This window comes from Oncorhynchus clarkii, chromosome 23 (genome assembly GCF_045791955.1).
Source record: "Oncorhynchus clarkii lewisi isolate Uvic-CL-2024 chromosome 23, UVic_Ocla_1.0, whole genome shotgun sequence".
In the NCBI taxonomy this organism is placed as follows: Eukaryota; Metazoa; Chordata; class Actinopteri; order Salmoniformes; family Salmonidae; genus Oncorhynchus; species Oncorhynchus clarkii.
The window spans coordinates 42,725,375-42,741,847 of NC_092169.1; positions in this window are offsets into that span (position 1 = coordinate 42,725,375).

The window sequence follows — 16,473 nt, forward strand, 5'->3', positions numbered from 1 at the left end:
CATAGTACCAGGACCTCCGGGAGGGGTTCAGTAAGTCCCGGGCCACTTCGCTTCCACAGCACCGACCGGTATCCAAGAAGGTCAAGCCTGAGGCCCTGGCACGCCACTATAGTGCCGCGGCTACACCCCTGGAAGCCGAGACCTTTCCCCTGTGCTCCAAGATCATTAGCCTCTCTGCTATTGGTCCTCTGTTGCCCCGTACCCTCCATATTTTCATTTTCATTTCGCCTTTATTTAACCAGGTAGGCTAGTTGAGAACAAGTTCTAATTTACAACTGCGACCTGGCCAAGATAAAGCAAAGCAGTGCGACACAAACAACAACACAGAGTTACACATGGAATCAACAAACATACACTCAATAATACAGTAGAACAAAAGTCTGTATACAGTGTGTGCAAATGAGGTAAGATAAGGGAGGTAAGGCAATAAATAGGCCATAGTGGCGCAAAAAAACAGCTGGTGCTTAAAGCTAGTGAGGGAGATTTGTCTCCAGCTTCAGTGATTTTTGCAGTTCGTTTCAATCATTGGCAGCAGAGAACTGGAAGGAAAGGCGGCCAAAAGAGGAATTGGCTTTGGGGGTGATCAGTGAAATATATCTGCTGGAGCGCTTGCTGCGGGTGGGTGCTGCTATGGTGACCAGTGAGCTAAGGTGGGGCTTTACCTAGCAACGACTTATAGATGACCTGGAGCCAGTGGGTTTGGCGACGAGTATGAAGCAAGGGCCAGCCAACGAGAGCATACAGGCCGCAGTGGTGGGTAGTATATGGGGCTTTGGTGACAAAATGGATGGCACTGTGATAGACTACATCCAATTTGCTGAGTAGAGTGTCGGGAGGCTATTGTGCAAATGACATCGCCAAAGTCAAGGATCGGTAGGATAGTCAGTTTTACAAAGGTATGTTTAGCAGCATGAGTGAAGGATGCTTTGTTGCGAAATAGGAAGCCGATTCTAGATGTAATTTTGGAATGGAGATGCTTAATGTGAGTCTGGAAGGAGAGTTTACAGTCTAAACAGACACCTAGGTATTTGTAGTTGTCCACATATTCTAAGTCAGAACCGTCCAGAGTAGTGATGCGGGACGGGTGGGCAGGTGTGGGCATCGATCAGATGAAGAGCATGCATTTAGTTTTGCTTGCATTTAAGAGCAGTTGGAGGCCACGGTAGGAGAGTTGCATGTCATTGAAGCTCGCCTGGAGGTTAGTTAACAGTGTCCAAAGAAGGGCCAGAAGTATACAGAATGGTGTCGTCTGCGTAGAGGTGGATCAGAGAATCACCAATCATACAGAGAAAAGAGTCAGCCCGAGGATTGAACCCTGTGGCACCCCATAGAGACTGCCAGAGGTCCGGACAACAGGCCCTCCGATTTGATGCACTGAACTCTGTCAGAGAAGTAGTTGGTGAACCAGGCGAGGCAGTCATTTGAGAAACCAAGGCTGTTGAGTCTGCCAATAAAAATGTGGTGATTGACAGAGTCGAAAGCCTTGGCCAGGTCGTTGAATACAGCTGCACAGTATTGTCTTTTATCGATGGCGGTTATGATGCCGTTTAGGACCTTGAGCGTGGCTGAGGTGCACCTATGACCCGCTCGGAAACCAGATTGCATAGCGGAGAAGGTATGGTGGGATTTGAAATGGTCTGTGATCTGTTTGTTAACTTGGCTTTCGAAGACCTTAGAAAGACAGGGTAGGAGCTGTGTGGGTCTAGAGTGTCTCCCCCTTTGAAAAGGGGGATGACAGCGGCAGCTTTCCAATCTTTGGGGATCTCAGATGGTATGAAAGAGGTTGAGGTTGAACAAGCTAGTAATAGGGGTAGCAACAATTTCGGGAATAGAGGGTCCAGATTGTCTAGCCCTGCTGATTTGTACGTGTTCTGAAAGAGCTGCAAAATCTGGACATCAGCTATCTGGATTTGGGTGAAGGAGAAATGGGGGAGGCTTGTGCACGTTGCAGTGAGGGGTGCAGGGCTGTTGACCGGGGTAATGGTAGCCAGGTGGAAAGCATGGCCAGCAGTAGAAAAATGCTTATTGAAATTCTCGATTATCCCGGATTGTTCGGGGGTGACAGTGTTTCCTAGCCTCAGTTTAGTGGGCAGCTGGGAGGAGGTGCTCTTGTTCTCCATGGACTTCACAGTGTTCCAGAACCTTTTGGAGTTAGTGCTACAGGATGCAAATTTCTGTTTATAAAAGCTAGCCTTTGATTTCCTAACATCCCTGAAAAGTTGCATATTGCGGGGGCTATTCGATGCTAATGCAGTACGCAACAGGATGTTTTTGTGTTGGTCAAGGGCAGTCAGGTCTGGAGTGAACCAAGGGCTATATCTGTTCCTGGTTATAATTTTTTTGAATGGGGCTCACTTATTTAAGATGGTGAGGAAAGCACTTTTAGAGCACTTTTAAAGAATACCCAGGCATCCTCTAATGATGGCATGAGGTCAATATCATTCCAGGATACCCAGGCCAGGTCGATTTAGAAAGGTCTGCTCGCTGAAGTGTTTCAGGGAGCGTTTGACAGTGAGGGGTGGTCCCATTATGGGTGCAGGCAATGAGGCAGTGATCGCTGAGATCCTGGTTGAAGACAGCAGAGGTGTATTTGGATGGCAGGTTTGTTAGGTTATCTATGAGGGTGCCCGTGTTTACGGATTTGGGGTTGTACCTGGTGGGTTCATTGATAATTTGTGTGAGATTGAGAGCATGTCCCAGTCTAGGTCACCTAACAACAAGAGCTCTGAAGATAGATAGATGAGGGGGCAGGCCTTTTTGAAGGCAACTCTGGAGAAATTAGAGTTCAGTGCCTTGCTCAAGGGCGCATCAACAGATTTTTCAACTAGTCAGCTAAGGGATTTTAGCCCGCAACCTTCTGGTAATTGGCCCAACGCTCCTAACTGCTTGGCTACCTAGCTGCAGTAATATAGCTAGCCTAACTAGTGAATGTTTTGGACTACAGCTGCATTTTTCTACCTTGTAATGGACACGGTGCAGCCTTTGTTTGCTGCTGGCAGGCTATTTGGCTGCACTTCAGCAATGCTAAGTCAGCCTGTGCTCATGCCATGGTTCTCACAGCTAGGGGAAATGATAGGCTACAATTTCTCATGATGCGCGTCGCAAATTATGTGTAACAACACCCTGAGAGCATCGGACACGAAATAAAACACCAATATAAATGTAACATCAGCACGAAATAGATAAACAAGTTTATGACATTTTCTTTTGCTGGTGCATTTTCATTGTAGCTGCACCAATCAAAGCATTGGAGTAGGGTCAAAACCATTCATCATGGGCTACAGGGGAGCGCAATTTTACCATTTTTATAATGGTCATATGTATATTTTTGAATGTATTTATTTAACCTTTGTTTAACTAGACAAGTCAGTTAAGAACAAATTCTTATTTACAATGACGGCCTACACCGGCCAAACCGGACTACGCTGGGCCAATTGTGCGCTGCCCCATGGGAATCCCAATCACGTCTGGTTGTGATACTGATTCATAGAAAACCTACTTTATTTCGGTAAACGTGTGTAAGTGGTCAACGCCAACACAACAGGCGAACAAATATGACCGACCCAAAACAGGACACCAAAAAGGACCGAGAACATACTACATGCAACCATCCACAGACAAACAGAAAACAAGCCCGCACAAAAGCAGGCGGGCCTAACCGGCTTAAATGGCCCTAAAACAAATCTCAAAAAAGGAACAGGTGAAATCAATACAGACATAACAAACAGAAAATGAAAAAGGGGTCGGTGGCAGCTAGTAGACCAGTGACAACGACTGCAGAGCGCCGCCCGAACAGGCCTGGAATCAAACCAGGGTGTCTGTAGTGACGCTTCAAGCACTGAGATGCAGTGCCTTAGACCGCTGCGCCACCCGGGATACAGACTCACCCAAAAATAAGTGAAACTTTACAAATTATCCAATGGATCATTTACTGTTAGAAAAGTGGAGGTGACAAAAACATACGTTTGTACACTCTACTTTAATTTGCTCCATAACTCAGGCTGCCAAGTGAAGGCTAGCCAAAGGTGTTTGGCTTAGCCAAAGATGATCTATTATATCGTACAGTAGTAACTCACGAAGAGGAACAACTTTGCAGGTGTTTCTGATGAATAAACAATGCCATGCTGGTGGGTGGTAACATTCAAATTAAAACCCAGTCCTGAAAAGAAACGTAGACTGCACAGTGTTAGCACGTCATCTCATAGGGGAAACACAGGTTTGACACAGAAAATATCTGAAGTTACTTCGGATTCATTACTTGTGGGAGTTTAAAACGGCAAAAGTTTTTCTCTCTGCCTCATGGCAAAATCAGTAGAATTGCATTTTTTTATTTATACAATTGCAACATTTTCTCTCAGCCCCTTGGCAAAATGTGTAGAATTGCAAGAAATTAACTTTAAAGCTTATATGTTTCTCTCGCCATCAAGAGAGGGACCACTAAAATGTTTTTCCGCAAGGTGGGAGGACCTCCAACCAAATCTCGCTTAGTGCCACCAAAAGGCTAGAGCCGGCCCTGATCATTAGTAAAGAAGTTATAGTCAATTTGAGTTCAACAAATCAGTTGGTCATTGAATTATTGGCTCATGACCTCAATTCAGGGTGCATCCCTATATAGTGCACGATTACCAGAGGCCCTGGTCAAACGAAGTGCACCACATAGGGAATAAGGTGCAATTTGGGATGCGGTCTCATTCTTTATGAGGCCATTCCTTCTTAGCTATGTATGATATTAAACAAGGGAAACTCCATTTTTATGCAACTGTAAATCTCAGCTCTCAGACACCTGGTCTGAACCTTACCCGGTACTCTAATTCAACCTCCTTTTGTTACCATTCAATGTGGACTATGTGGAAATCTGCGATTGCTAAATCCATTTGCAGACTTTTAAAATAATGACATATGCTGATTGATTCTTGAAGAATATAACTTAGAAATGCATCATGAGCTGAGTTCAACCAAAATATATGCATGTTTTACGCCATTGTTTATAATTGTAAATAAACGCTGTCTATGGATTTGAGAATGGTTACATTTCTCCAGCCCTATAAATCAGTTGTTTACCAAATCAGTGGTGGGGTGTCCACTTTGTTGTTGTTTGTCCTGCAGATTGCCCCTTTAACCAGTGGCTGTTCCGGCCCAATTCCTCAATGAACCGTTGTCATTAAAGTGGCCCATGTAGACAGAATATCTGCTTGTTTGACTTCTCACTTTCTTTACAAGATACCAATGGAGCGTTTTCTGTCTAGCGCTTCCTATTGCTAGGGTCAAAGGCCTTTGTGAAATAAGGTCAAAATTGCTAGTGGTGTTCTAAATAGATAGGATTCTAATGTAAGTAGTAGTAGAGATGCTGTATTTTCCACCTCTCCAATTGACGTGTCTCCCCTGCACTAGAGGATAGGCATTGTCCATCTTAGTTCTCATAGCTCAGACACTCATTTCCCATATCCCGTGCTCAACCATCCAGAGGCCTGAAATAAAGAGCAGATTTAACCATCCCATCAGTCTCAGACTAATCACAGGATGCATCACAAATGGCTCGTTATTTAATGTACCACTTTTGACCAAATCCTATGGAGAGAATAGGGTGTATCATTTATGACTACACAAAAGGAGTAGCATGTGGCAGAGAATATAGCAAGGTCATTGTTGCCTCAAGTGACGTTGACTCGGCACAGAGAACACGCTCAACAAATGATGTCCTAAAATAGGTCCCCAAATTAGAGGCTGGAGAGAGAGAAGGACTGACTGGTTTGGTTAACTTGGTTTATGACCTGGTACCACACAGATTGCAGCTTTGAATATCCTTTTCCCCTTTTGTATTATTGCTGGTGTCCTGCCAGGTAGAGCTGGGAGAGACTGGCTCTATCTTTCCTTCTCTACCTCCTTCCTTGTCTGATCTAGCTAGTGTTTGAACAGAAGGCTGGATGATACACTTGGATGATGTTTAAAGGGTAGACATTTTGTGAAGAAATTTCGTCTACAGCACTCCCACTGTTTTTCTGTGAATACTGATTCCCTTTATTCTAATGTTGGTAGCCATCTAGGTGAGTTTTAGTTTCATAATTGCTCAAGTCTTGTATCCCAGTTCCCTGAAGAAGTGGAACAGCTTTATTATCACATTTGGCTGCTATCAACTTCCATGGTGTTGATTGGCCAATCAGAATAGCAGAATATTTCGATTAAAGGACCTCAGACTTTTTTATATGCATGCGAATGTCTGGAGTCCCATACAAAGGTTACATATTGGGCCGATATAATCTGTTTAGCAGCTGTTTTATAACAGTGTTTTCTACAATGCCAAGCGGCAGACATACACATTTTCCATTCCAGATTCAACAACAGGTAAGGATATCCGTTGTGGAAGACCCTTGAAAGCGTTCCAAACTCTATAACTTCTTCTCTCTGGGCCTAATGTCTTTCGCAGTCCCTCGATCTACAAATAGATAGAGAAAAGGAGAGTTCTCTGACTTACTAACTCTCTGAAATGCTTGATGTGTTACAAAACCAGATGTTCATTGGACTGCAGTGTTGAAACCAGATAGAACATCATCTGTGATTCAGCAGCCAAGTAGCTCAGGGCAAGTATTGTGAAGGCTGAAACATGTTCTCCTCAACTCAATGTCTTCCTCACAATAACTTTTCACTGTCTCAGTCAAATGGGACATCTCTGGTCACCTTAAAAAAATGTCATTTTTAAAGTATACTACCTGACCATGACTTCACTAAAAAAGTCATTGGACACCATTGTAACCAGTTTTTGCCCATTGGAAAGGAAAAGTTATTTTTGAGGCGAGTTGAGCACTCCTGTGCGTTTCATGGAGATCCCCATTACAGCTTGGGATCCTTGCAAAACGTAGGCCCTCAGTTCATACGTGGCTAGGGTGCTCAACGGGCTTCATCTACAGTGGCATTTTACTGTAATCCTTTTGTGGTGGTGGAATAGTAAGCTATAAACAGTATGGGACCTGTCATTGCTGTCATAATTACAACCATGCTCTATGGAATTTAGGGCTGAAAATGTTTGGCTTATGTTGTTATTAAGACTGAAGACAGTCTACACTGTGAGATAGCCAGGAAGTGCATGAGATTCCACTTCTGTCTACCTGTTTAGCAAGGCACGTCACATGCATGTTTAGCCATGTAAACCATAAATATCTAAATGGACTATAGAGAAACAGGCATAAAATAGCCTATAAACAGGTATAAAATGGGCTATTGATAAACAGGTATAAAATGGGCTATTGATAAACGGGTATAAAATGGGCTATTGATAAACAGGTATAAAATGGGCTATTGATAAACAGGGATAAAATGGGCTATTGATAAACAGGTATAAAATGGGCTATTGATAAACAGGGATAAAATGGGCTATTGATAAAAAGGTATAAAATGGGCTGTTGATAAAGAGGTATAAAATGGGCTATTGATAAAGAGGTATAAAATGGGCTATTGATAAAGAGGTATAAAATGGGCTATTGATAAACGGTTATAAAATGGGCTATTGATAAACGGTTATAAAATGGGCTATTGATAAACGGTTATAAAATGGGCTATTGATAAACGGTTATAAAATGGGCTATTGATAAACGGGTATAAGATGGGCTATTGATAAACAGGTATAAAATGGGCTATTGATAAACGGGTATTAGATGGGCTATTGATAAACAGGTATTAGATGGGCTATTGATAAACGGGTATAAGATGGGCTAGAGTATACAGATCTAAAATGGTAGACAGCACTGGAACTGAAGAGGACCATCAGGGCTTTGGGCAGAGTGTGTAGTCATTATGAAGAGGCTAGAGGGATAGGTCTCACCACCACAGCACCCCCACTCTCCTCTGCCTCCCCTCTGCTCTAAATTTACATTTGATTGGAGCATGTGGAAACGCCTTCTGTTGGTGAGCGAGAGAAGCAGAGTCCGTGACAGTCAGTCAAATTAGGGCCGGAGGAAGAGGAGGATGAAGGGAAGAGCTGAGAGTTCAAGATGGATGGATCATTTTTATATGAAATGCTCACAGTTTAATATATCCCTACTTCTTTATTCAAGATTCCGTGTCTTATAGAAACAGTGTCTGATGTTCTAGGACGATTGTGAGTTTGTGTTCACCTAGCAGATACTACTTCACTGATGTATATGGTAATAGACTGATGCTTGTGTCTACTGACAACGATGAACAGAGCTACAGACGTGGGTTTCCCTTACACGGTGTATAAGACAGTAGTTTTGGAATTGTTAGTTAGATTACTTGTTGGTTATTACTGCATTGTCGGAACTAGAAGCACAAGCATTTCGCTACACTTGCATTAACATCTGCTAACCATGTGTATGTGACAAATAAAATTTGATTTGATTTGATTCTTTATAGCATTGTATAGTTTATTAAGCAACACGGGACTGTCCTGTACTAAAAACAGAGTTTCAATGAACATTCTCCATAAAAAAATAATTCTGCAGAAACTGGCAAGAACCAGCCCCAAATCTATGGCCACGCAAAGCCGAGTCCAACTGTGGCTCTCCATATACCCCTACCAGACAGAGAGAGCCACTGCAAACATTCCACATCTCTTTGCCCTGGCCCAGCCAAAAGCCCCTCTCTCTGTCAGCTGGGAACCAGAATTCTGTGACTAACTCTCAGAGGAAATACCAGGGAAGATACACTACCGGTCAAAAGTTTAAAGGGTTTTTCTTTATTTTCACAAATTTCTACAATGTAAAAGAATAGTGAAGACATCAAAACTATGAAATAACACACATGGAATCATGTAGTAACCAAAAAAGTGTTAAACAAATCAAAATATATTTTAGATTTTAGATTCTTGAAATAGACACGCTTTGTCTTGATGACAGCTTTGCACACGCTTGGCATTCTCTCAACCAGCTTCACCTGGAATGCTTTTCCAACTGTCTTGAAAAAGCATTCCAGGAATACTTTTCCTTCACTCTGCGGTCCAACTCATCCCAAACCATCTCAATATGGTTGAGGTTGGGGTATTGTGGAGGCCAGGTCATCTGATGCAGCATTCCATCACTCTCCTTCTTGGTAAAATAGCCCTTACACAGCCTGGAGGTGTGTTGGATCATTGTCCTTTTGAAAAACAAATGATAGTCCCGCTAAGCGCAAACCAGATGGGATGGTGTATCGCTGCAGAATGCTGTGGTAACCATGCTGCTTAAGTGTGCCTTGAATTCTAAATAAATTACAGACAGCGTCACCAGCAAAGCACCCCTGCACCATAACACCTCCTCCTCCAAGCTTTACGGTGGGATATTCACATGCAGAGATCATCCATTCACCCACACCGCATCTCACAAAGACACAGCAGTTGGAACCAAAAATCTCCAATTTGGACTCCAGACCAAAGAGGTAACTCTGGGTCTTCCATTCCTGTGGCGGTCGTCATGAGAGTCAGTTTCATCATAGCGCTTAATGGTTTTTACGACTGCACTTGAACAAACTGTCAAAGTTCTTGAAATGTTCCATATTGACTTACCTTCATGTCTTAAAGTAATGATGGACTGTAGTTTGCTTTTTTGAGCTGTTATTGATATAATATGGACTTTTACCAAATAGGGCTAACTTCTGTATACCACACCTACCTTGTCACGACAAAACTGATTGGCTCAAACGGATTAAGAAGGAAAGAATTTCCACAAATGACATTTTAAGAAGGCACACATGTTAATTGAAATGCATTCCAAGTGACTACCTTATGAAGCTGGTTGAGAGAATGCCAAGAGTGTGCAAGCTGTCATCTAGACAAAGGGTGGTTATTTAATGAATGATCAGAGGCTGAGGAGGAGGGGGATGGGGAGGAGGAGGGGGGGAGGAAAGGAGAGTGGGTGATTGGAGAGGAGGAGGGGGATGGGAGGAGAGGGGGATGAGAGGGGAGGGAGAGGAGAAAAGGAAAGATAAATACATTTTAGGATTTGAGGTTTCCACATCACATGTTTTAGTGAAAAAATGATAATGTGAAAGCCAGTCATTGCAAGAGAGTGTGAATAAGGAATTATTAGAGGTGGGGCCATGGTGGATTATAGTCCTCTGATTGGCTTTTGAAAGATTGCTTGTTTTCTGATTGGCTGTGGACAGATGCCCATATTTAGATGAGCCGCTAGTTTCTCCATGCTACTAGTTTCTCCATGCTACTAGTTTCTCCATGCTTCGTGTTCAGCTGCACCTTTGAATGGGGTTGAGCTAGCCGTCTGTTTCCTTTCTCCACATCACATCACTGACACACACTTAAGCATAGATCTGAATCCTAGATCATGGCTAAAGTCACTGAATAAGTCTGGGGGGGGGGGATTGAAGATGTTTATACAACCTGTCTGGAGCTGGTCCCTCAGGATTACTTTGATTCCTAATTAGTGAGTTAATTGGCCACTTTGTAATTGGTATGCTCAATGAAGTAATTTGAAATTTAGGTCAGAGAGGTCCTCTTGCACCTTCACCTGTTTTAACCCACCTGTTTAGCCATGAAAATGAATTCCAGTGAAGGGAGATGATACCTTTTCTCCCGGAGGCTGTGCTAACACAAAAGCGGAGCACCATTTCATTTCTCAGGCCTGCCTGCCACATCAACAGATGTGACAGAGGGAGTCCGCTTGGCTGAGGTGCAAATAGAGAGAGAAAGAACACAACACTTAGAGAGAGTGTGTGTGTGTGGAGGGGCAGAAGAGAGCACAAACAGCTCGAGTTTGTATGGATGTTGGATTAATCCACGGCCACACATGCACCCAGTCCTCCCTTACACCCCCAGCACATGCACTGTTACTGTAGAGTTATAAACCTCAATATTCAATGTTGTGTATGGAATTCAATATAGTATTTGTCTTCTACAAAGAATTATCTAATGTTGATCATGTGTTCTGGTTTTAGGAGAATAATAATGACTCCAAATCTAAAAGTATTACTGTTTGACACTTAAACCCCCCTCCTCTCCCTCATTCTCTCACTATATGTTGGCATCACTATATGCTTATAGAAACGAATTATGCCTCACTTCAACGGCTATGGAAACCAGACATGTTACGTTAAAACAAAGAAAAATAAACATTTGTTTCAAAGATAACAAATGTAGCCGATGAGTATACTTTTGTTCTGCAGTCAAGTGTCTATTTGAAAACGGAAAACAGTTTTTTGAGCAGACCACTTTAATCAGGGAATGAGTCATCACAGCAGAGCTCCTTTGCATGCTGGCTTTATTCAAGTCAGATGAGGTGGAGTTGAAGGAAGGAGGACTGGAACTCTGGAACGAAAATATAACATGTTCGTCCCAAATTAGGTTTGTCAAAAGGGAATAGGGTGCCATTTGGGATACATATGTTAAGTTGAGAGAGACGTTTTGCTCCATTTGAAGTGAGGGAGGACGATTATTTTTTAATGAGCATGGCCTTATTTCTATTACAGCATATTGGGATGACTGTCATTCATATTCCATTCACCCAGTTCAATGTTACATTGATAGGTTTAGGCTACTATATGATACTCTAATTTTCCCTATGCCCATTATGAGGTTGCTACAACCTAGCCAAAGAATGAAAGTTTACAATGTAGGTGCACATGTCGAGAGAGATTTGAGTAATTGTCACGGCTGGCTGAAGGACTGGACCAAGGTGCAGCATGGTAAGCGTACATTTTCTTTATTTAAAAATGACGCTGACAAAACAAAGACCAAAACCGTGAAGTTTTGGGCTTTGTGCCCTGAACAAAGTCAAAATTAACTTCCCACAAAACAGGTGGGGGAAAAGAAAACAACGATAGACAGCAGCCTCTGATTGAGAACCATACCAGGCCAAGACAGAAATACAAAACATAGAAAAAAGGAAATAGAATGCCCACCCTAGTCACACCCTGGCCTAACCAAAATAGAGAATAAAAAGCCTCTCTATGGCCAGGGCGTGACAGTACCCCCCCCCCCCCCCCCCCCCCCCCCCCCCCAAGGTGCGGACTCCGGCCACAAAACCTGACTCTAAAGGGGAGGGACCGGGTGGGTCCTCTTACGGCGGCGGCTCGGGTGCGGGACGTAGACCCCGCTCCACCTCAGTCTTGGCCCACTTAGGTGGCACCTCTGGAGCTGGGACCCTCGTAGAGGGCGCCACTGGACTGAGGGGCTGCGCCTCTGGACTGAGGGGGCGGCGCCTCTGGACTGAGGGACTGAGGGGCGGCGCCTCTGGACTGAGGGGCGGCGCCTCTGGACTGAGGAGCGGCGCCTCTGGCAGCTCTGGACAGGAGGGAGCACCTGGTGGGAGGAGACAGAGACAGCCTGGTGCGTGGGACTGCCACCGGAGGCCTGGTGCGTAGTGGAGGCACCGGATACACAGGGCCGTGGAGGCGCACTGGTGGTCTCGAGCGCAGAGCTGGCCCCACTCATTTTGGCTGGATGCCAGCTTCCCCCCAGCAAATGCGGGACGCTGGCACCGGGCATACCGGCCTGTGAATACTCCGCCTCGGTACCGTGCCCATCACCCCATAGCACGGGGCCTGACCAGTCCAGTAAGCACAGGGAATTGGCTCAGGTCTGCTTCCTGACTCGGCCACACTCCCTGTGTCCCCCCCCTAAATTTTTTGGGGGGCTGCCTCTCGGGCTTCCTTGCCAGCCGTGTTCCCACATACCGCTGGTTCCTCTCTCCGGCTGCCTCTGCTCTCCTAGCTGCCTCCACCTGTTCCCATGGAAGGCGATCCCTTCCCGCCAGGATCTCCTCCCATGTGTAGACTCCCTTGCCATACAGAACGTCCTCCCATGTTCAGGAGTCCACCTTACCATGCTGCTTGGTCCGTTGGTGGTGGGAAGTTCTGTCACGGCTGGCTGAAGGACTGGACCAAGGTGCAGCATGGTAAGCGTACATTTTCTTTATTTAAAAATGACAACGACAAAACAAAGAACAAAACCAAACCAAAATGTGCCCTGAACAAAGTCAAAATTTACTTCCCACAAAACAGGTGGGGGAAAAGGTACCTGAGTATGGTTCTCAATCAGAGACAACGATAGACAGCAGTCCCTGATTGAGAACCATACCAGGCCAAAGCATAGAAATACAAAACATAGAAAAAAGGACATAGAATGCCCACCTTAGTCACACCCTGGCCTAACCAAAATAGAGAATAAAAAGCCTCTCTATGGGCAGGGCGTGCCAGTAATCAAGGTGACAGACATAAATATGTTCAATAGCGCCTTGCACACTCTTGCCTGCATCTAGCTGATTTAGGGTAATTCAGTGTAATCCATTAGCATGAATCCCTTTGATCATTGTGTTATTCATTCTCGTATCTTTGCGCTCTCCTATTCTCACCTTTCCATTTGCTTGTGGATTTCAGTGCACAACACATCAGCTGTCTGTGACCAGTCGATAAAACCTTACCAAGCCAAACATTCATATCATAACCTCTAACCGCTACACACAGCCTACATCGTTGTCACCATATTAACTAACGTCTTAATCAACATAGCTACTAGAACTAACATGTTAGTAAACCCTCTACAACCATGCAATACAGTCAGAAAGCAGTTTAGCAGTTACACCGGCGGACCCCGGTGGCAATAAATTAATAAAACCAAAGGCTTACCTTGACTTGGAAGAGTTTCAGTGTTGGATAACCATAGCCAGCTAGCTAACATAGCATCCCTCTGTTTGAGCCAGGTGTTTGAGTAGACTAAACTAGCTGGCTGCATTCTCTAGTTAGGTAAGTGAAAATAAATACAACAAAATATATCTAGCACTCTCTCTCTCTATCGCTTCACTTTCATTTTTGAAGAAATCAATTTGTTCAAAACTGTTCAACTATTGTCTTTCTCTCACTTTGAGTCAACTACGTACCACATTCTGTGCACTGCAGTGCTAGCTAGCTGTAGCTTAAGCTTGAAGTACTAGATTCATTCTCTGATACTTTGATTGGACAACATGTCAGTTCATGCTGCAAGAGCTCTGATAGTTTGGAGGACGTCCTCCGGAAGTTGGCATAATTACTGTGTAAGTCTATGGAAGGGGGTGAGAACCACGAGCATCTTAGGTTTTGTATTGAAGTCAATGTACCCAGAGGATGATGGAAACTAGCTGTCCACCATGGTGCTACCTTACAGAGTGCTGCTGAGGCTACTGTTGACCTTCATGACAAAACAGTGTATTTGAATAAATTATTTGGTGGCGTGAATATATTTAGTGTAGTTTTATCAAAAAACTTTTGACTATTTTTATTTTTTATTTAATTCACTGAGGAGGGTGGTCCTCCCCTTGCTCCTGTGAGAAGCCTCCACTGGTTTTGGGACACGGATGTTTTTCCTCCTTGCCTCTGATAGGTACAGTACAGTATATTTTACCTCAGAATGACAGCAACCCACCCAGATATGAATATTTAAAGATTCCTCTCCACTCCCTTTATCCCTGTACATGACACAAATTAATACTACTATCCTGCTTTCAAACACACCTACCACATTGGAAGCCCCGCTAAACGACAATTTGGTTCAGAAACTCAAGAGACAACAGCTGTCTAGCGATAAGGTTGAATGGTAATATTTAGAATATGGGAGTGCACAGGCACAAAGATACATTTATGGACATTTCTACAATAATGTATACAGACTAGTACAGTATGCCTCTAATTGAATTCTATCCATATGATATGCAGACGTAGGATCTTAATTTGATCAAATATTCCTGCTCAGCAGGAAATGCAAACTTGTAGTGTATTTAAGGTTTAAAAAGGCTTCTAAAGTTTGTCATTTCCACTTCAAAATGTCAGACATAATTTCCCCTAACAAAACATGCATCAACCCCCTACAAACATTTCCAATTATAATCCACACAATAATTCACAATTCCTGTTGCAGCAGAATTATTTTCCTGCTGTGCGAAAATGATTGAATTAAGATCCTACACCTGTAGGCAGTAGGGTGTCACGTTGCAGAGTAATATACATTCTAATTTACAGCTTATTATGTATGCAGTGCAGCGGAAGTATCTGATTTTAGCTGGAGAAAACTCTGCTGTTGACCCAGTAGGAGTATTAACGGAAGACATTAAGCATAAACACGTGCACCCTCTAACCCTCAGCATGTTGAGACTAAGCAGACAGCATTCCTTCAAAAAACATCTTTCCCAGAGTAGGCCATCTTTAAAACAAGGAAGCCGGCCTTCACCTGCATTAACTATCATCACCAAAACACACAACTGACTGTTAGAAGGAAGCCATTCATGTTGCCTAGCCAATAACCTAGGACCCTGCCTCGGGACTACCTGGCCAGATGACTCCTTACTGTCCCCAGTCCACCTGGCCGTGCTGCTGCTCCAGTTTCAACTGTTCTGTCTGCGGCTATGGAATCCTGACCTGTTCACCGGACGTGCTATCTGTCCCAGACCTGCTGTTTTCAACTCTCTAGAGACAGCAGGAGCGGTAGAGGTACTCTGAATGATCAGCTATGAAAAGCCAAATGTCATTTACTCCTGAGGTGCTGACTTGCTGCACCCTCGACAACTACTGTGATTATTATTATTTGACCCTGCTTGGTCATCTATAAACATTTGAACATCTTGGCCATGTTCTATTATAATCTACACCCGGCACAGCCAGAAGAGGACTGGCCACCCCTCATAACCTGGTTCTAGGTTTCTTCCTAGGTTCTGGCCTTACTAGGGGGTTTTTCCTAGCCACCGTGCTTCTACACCTGCATTGCTTGCTGTTTGGGGTTTTAGGCCGGGTTTCTGTACAGCACTTTGTGACATCAGCTGATGTAAGAAGGGCATTATAAATACATTTGATTGATTGATTGATTGATTAATAACAAAGGGTAACCAAGGAGAATGAGGATAGAAAACGTCCAGTCACCACCACTAGTCAACCACCACCACAGACCTTGCCAAAGAGACAGATGTTGTATTTCCCTTTTTTGTTGCTGCTTTGTTTATGCCTGAACAGAGAGAGCAGAGAGAGACACACAGGCCAACTCCATTCTCGCTGCCACATATCCAGTCCCCTCAGGAGGCTGAAAATATTTGGCATGGACTCTCAGATCCTCAAAAAGTTATACTGCTGCACCATCAAGAGCATCTTGACTGGCTGCATCACCACTTGGTATGGCACCGCCTTCGACTACAAAGAACCACACTGGGGCCGAGGAAAGGCCACCAAGCCATAGACTGTTCCCTGCACTATCATCAGCAAACAGTACGGGAGCATCAGCTCTCGGACCAACAGGCTCCGAGACAACTTCTACCCCAAGGCCATAAGACTGCTAAATAGTTAATTAAATGGTTACCTGGACTATCTGAACTGACTCTACGCGCACTCACAAGACTATATAAACACACTATATATACACTACATTGAAGCTGTCACACAAAACCGGCACACATTCACATACGCACACACGTAACACACACGCATACCAACACAACACAAACACACACACACATACACACACACTTTTACACTCATCATTTGCTACTGCTACTCTGTTCTTTATTTTACTCTTAT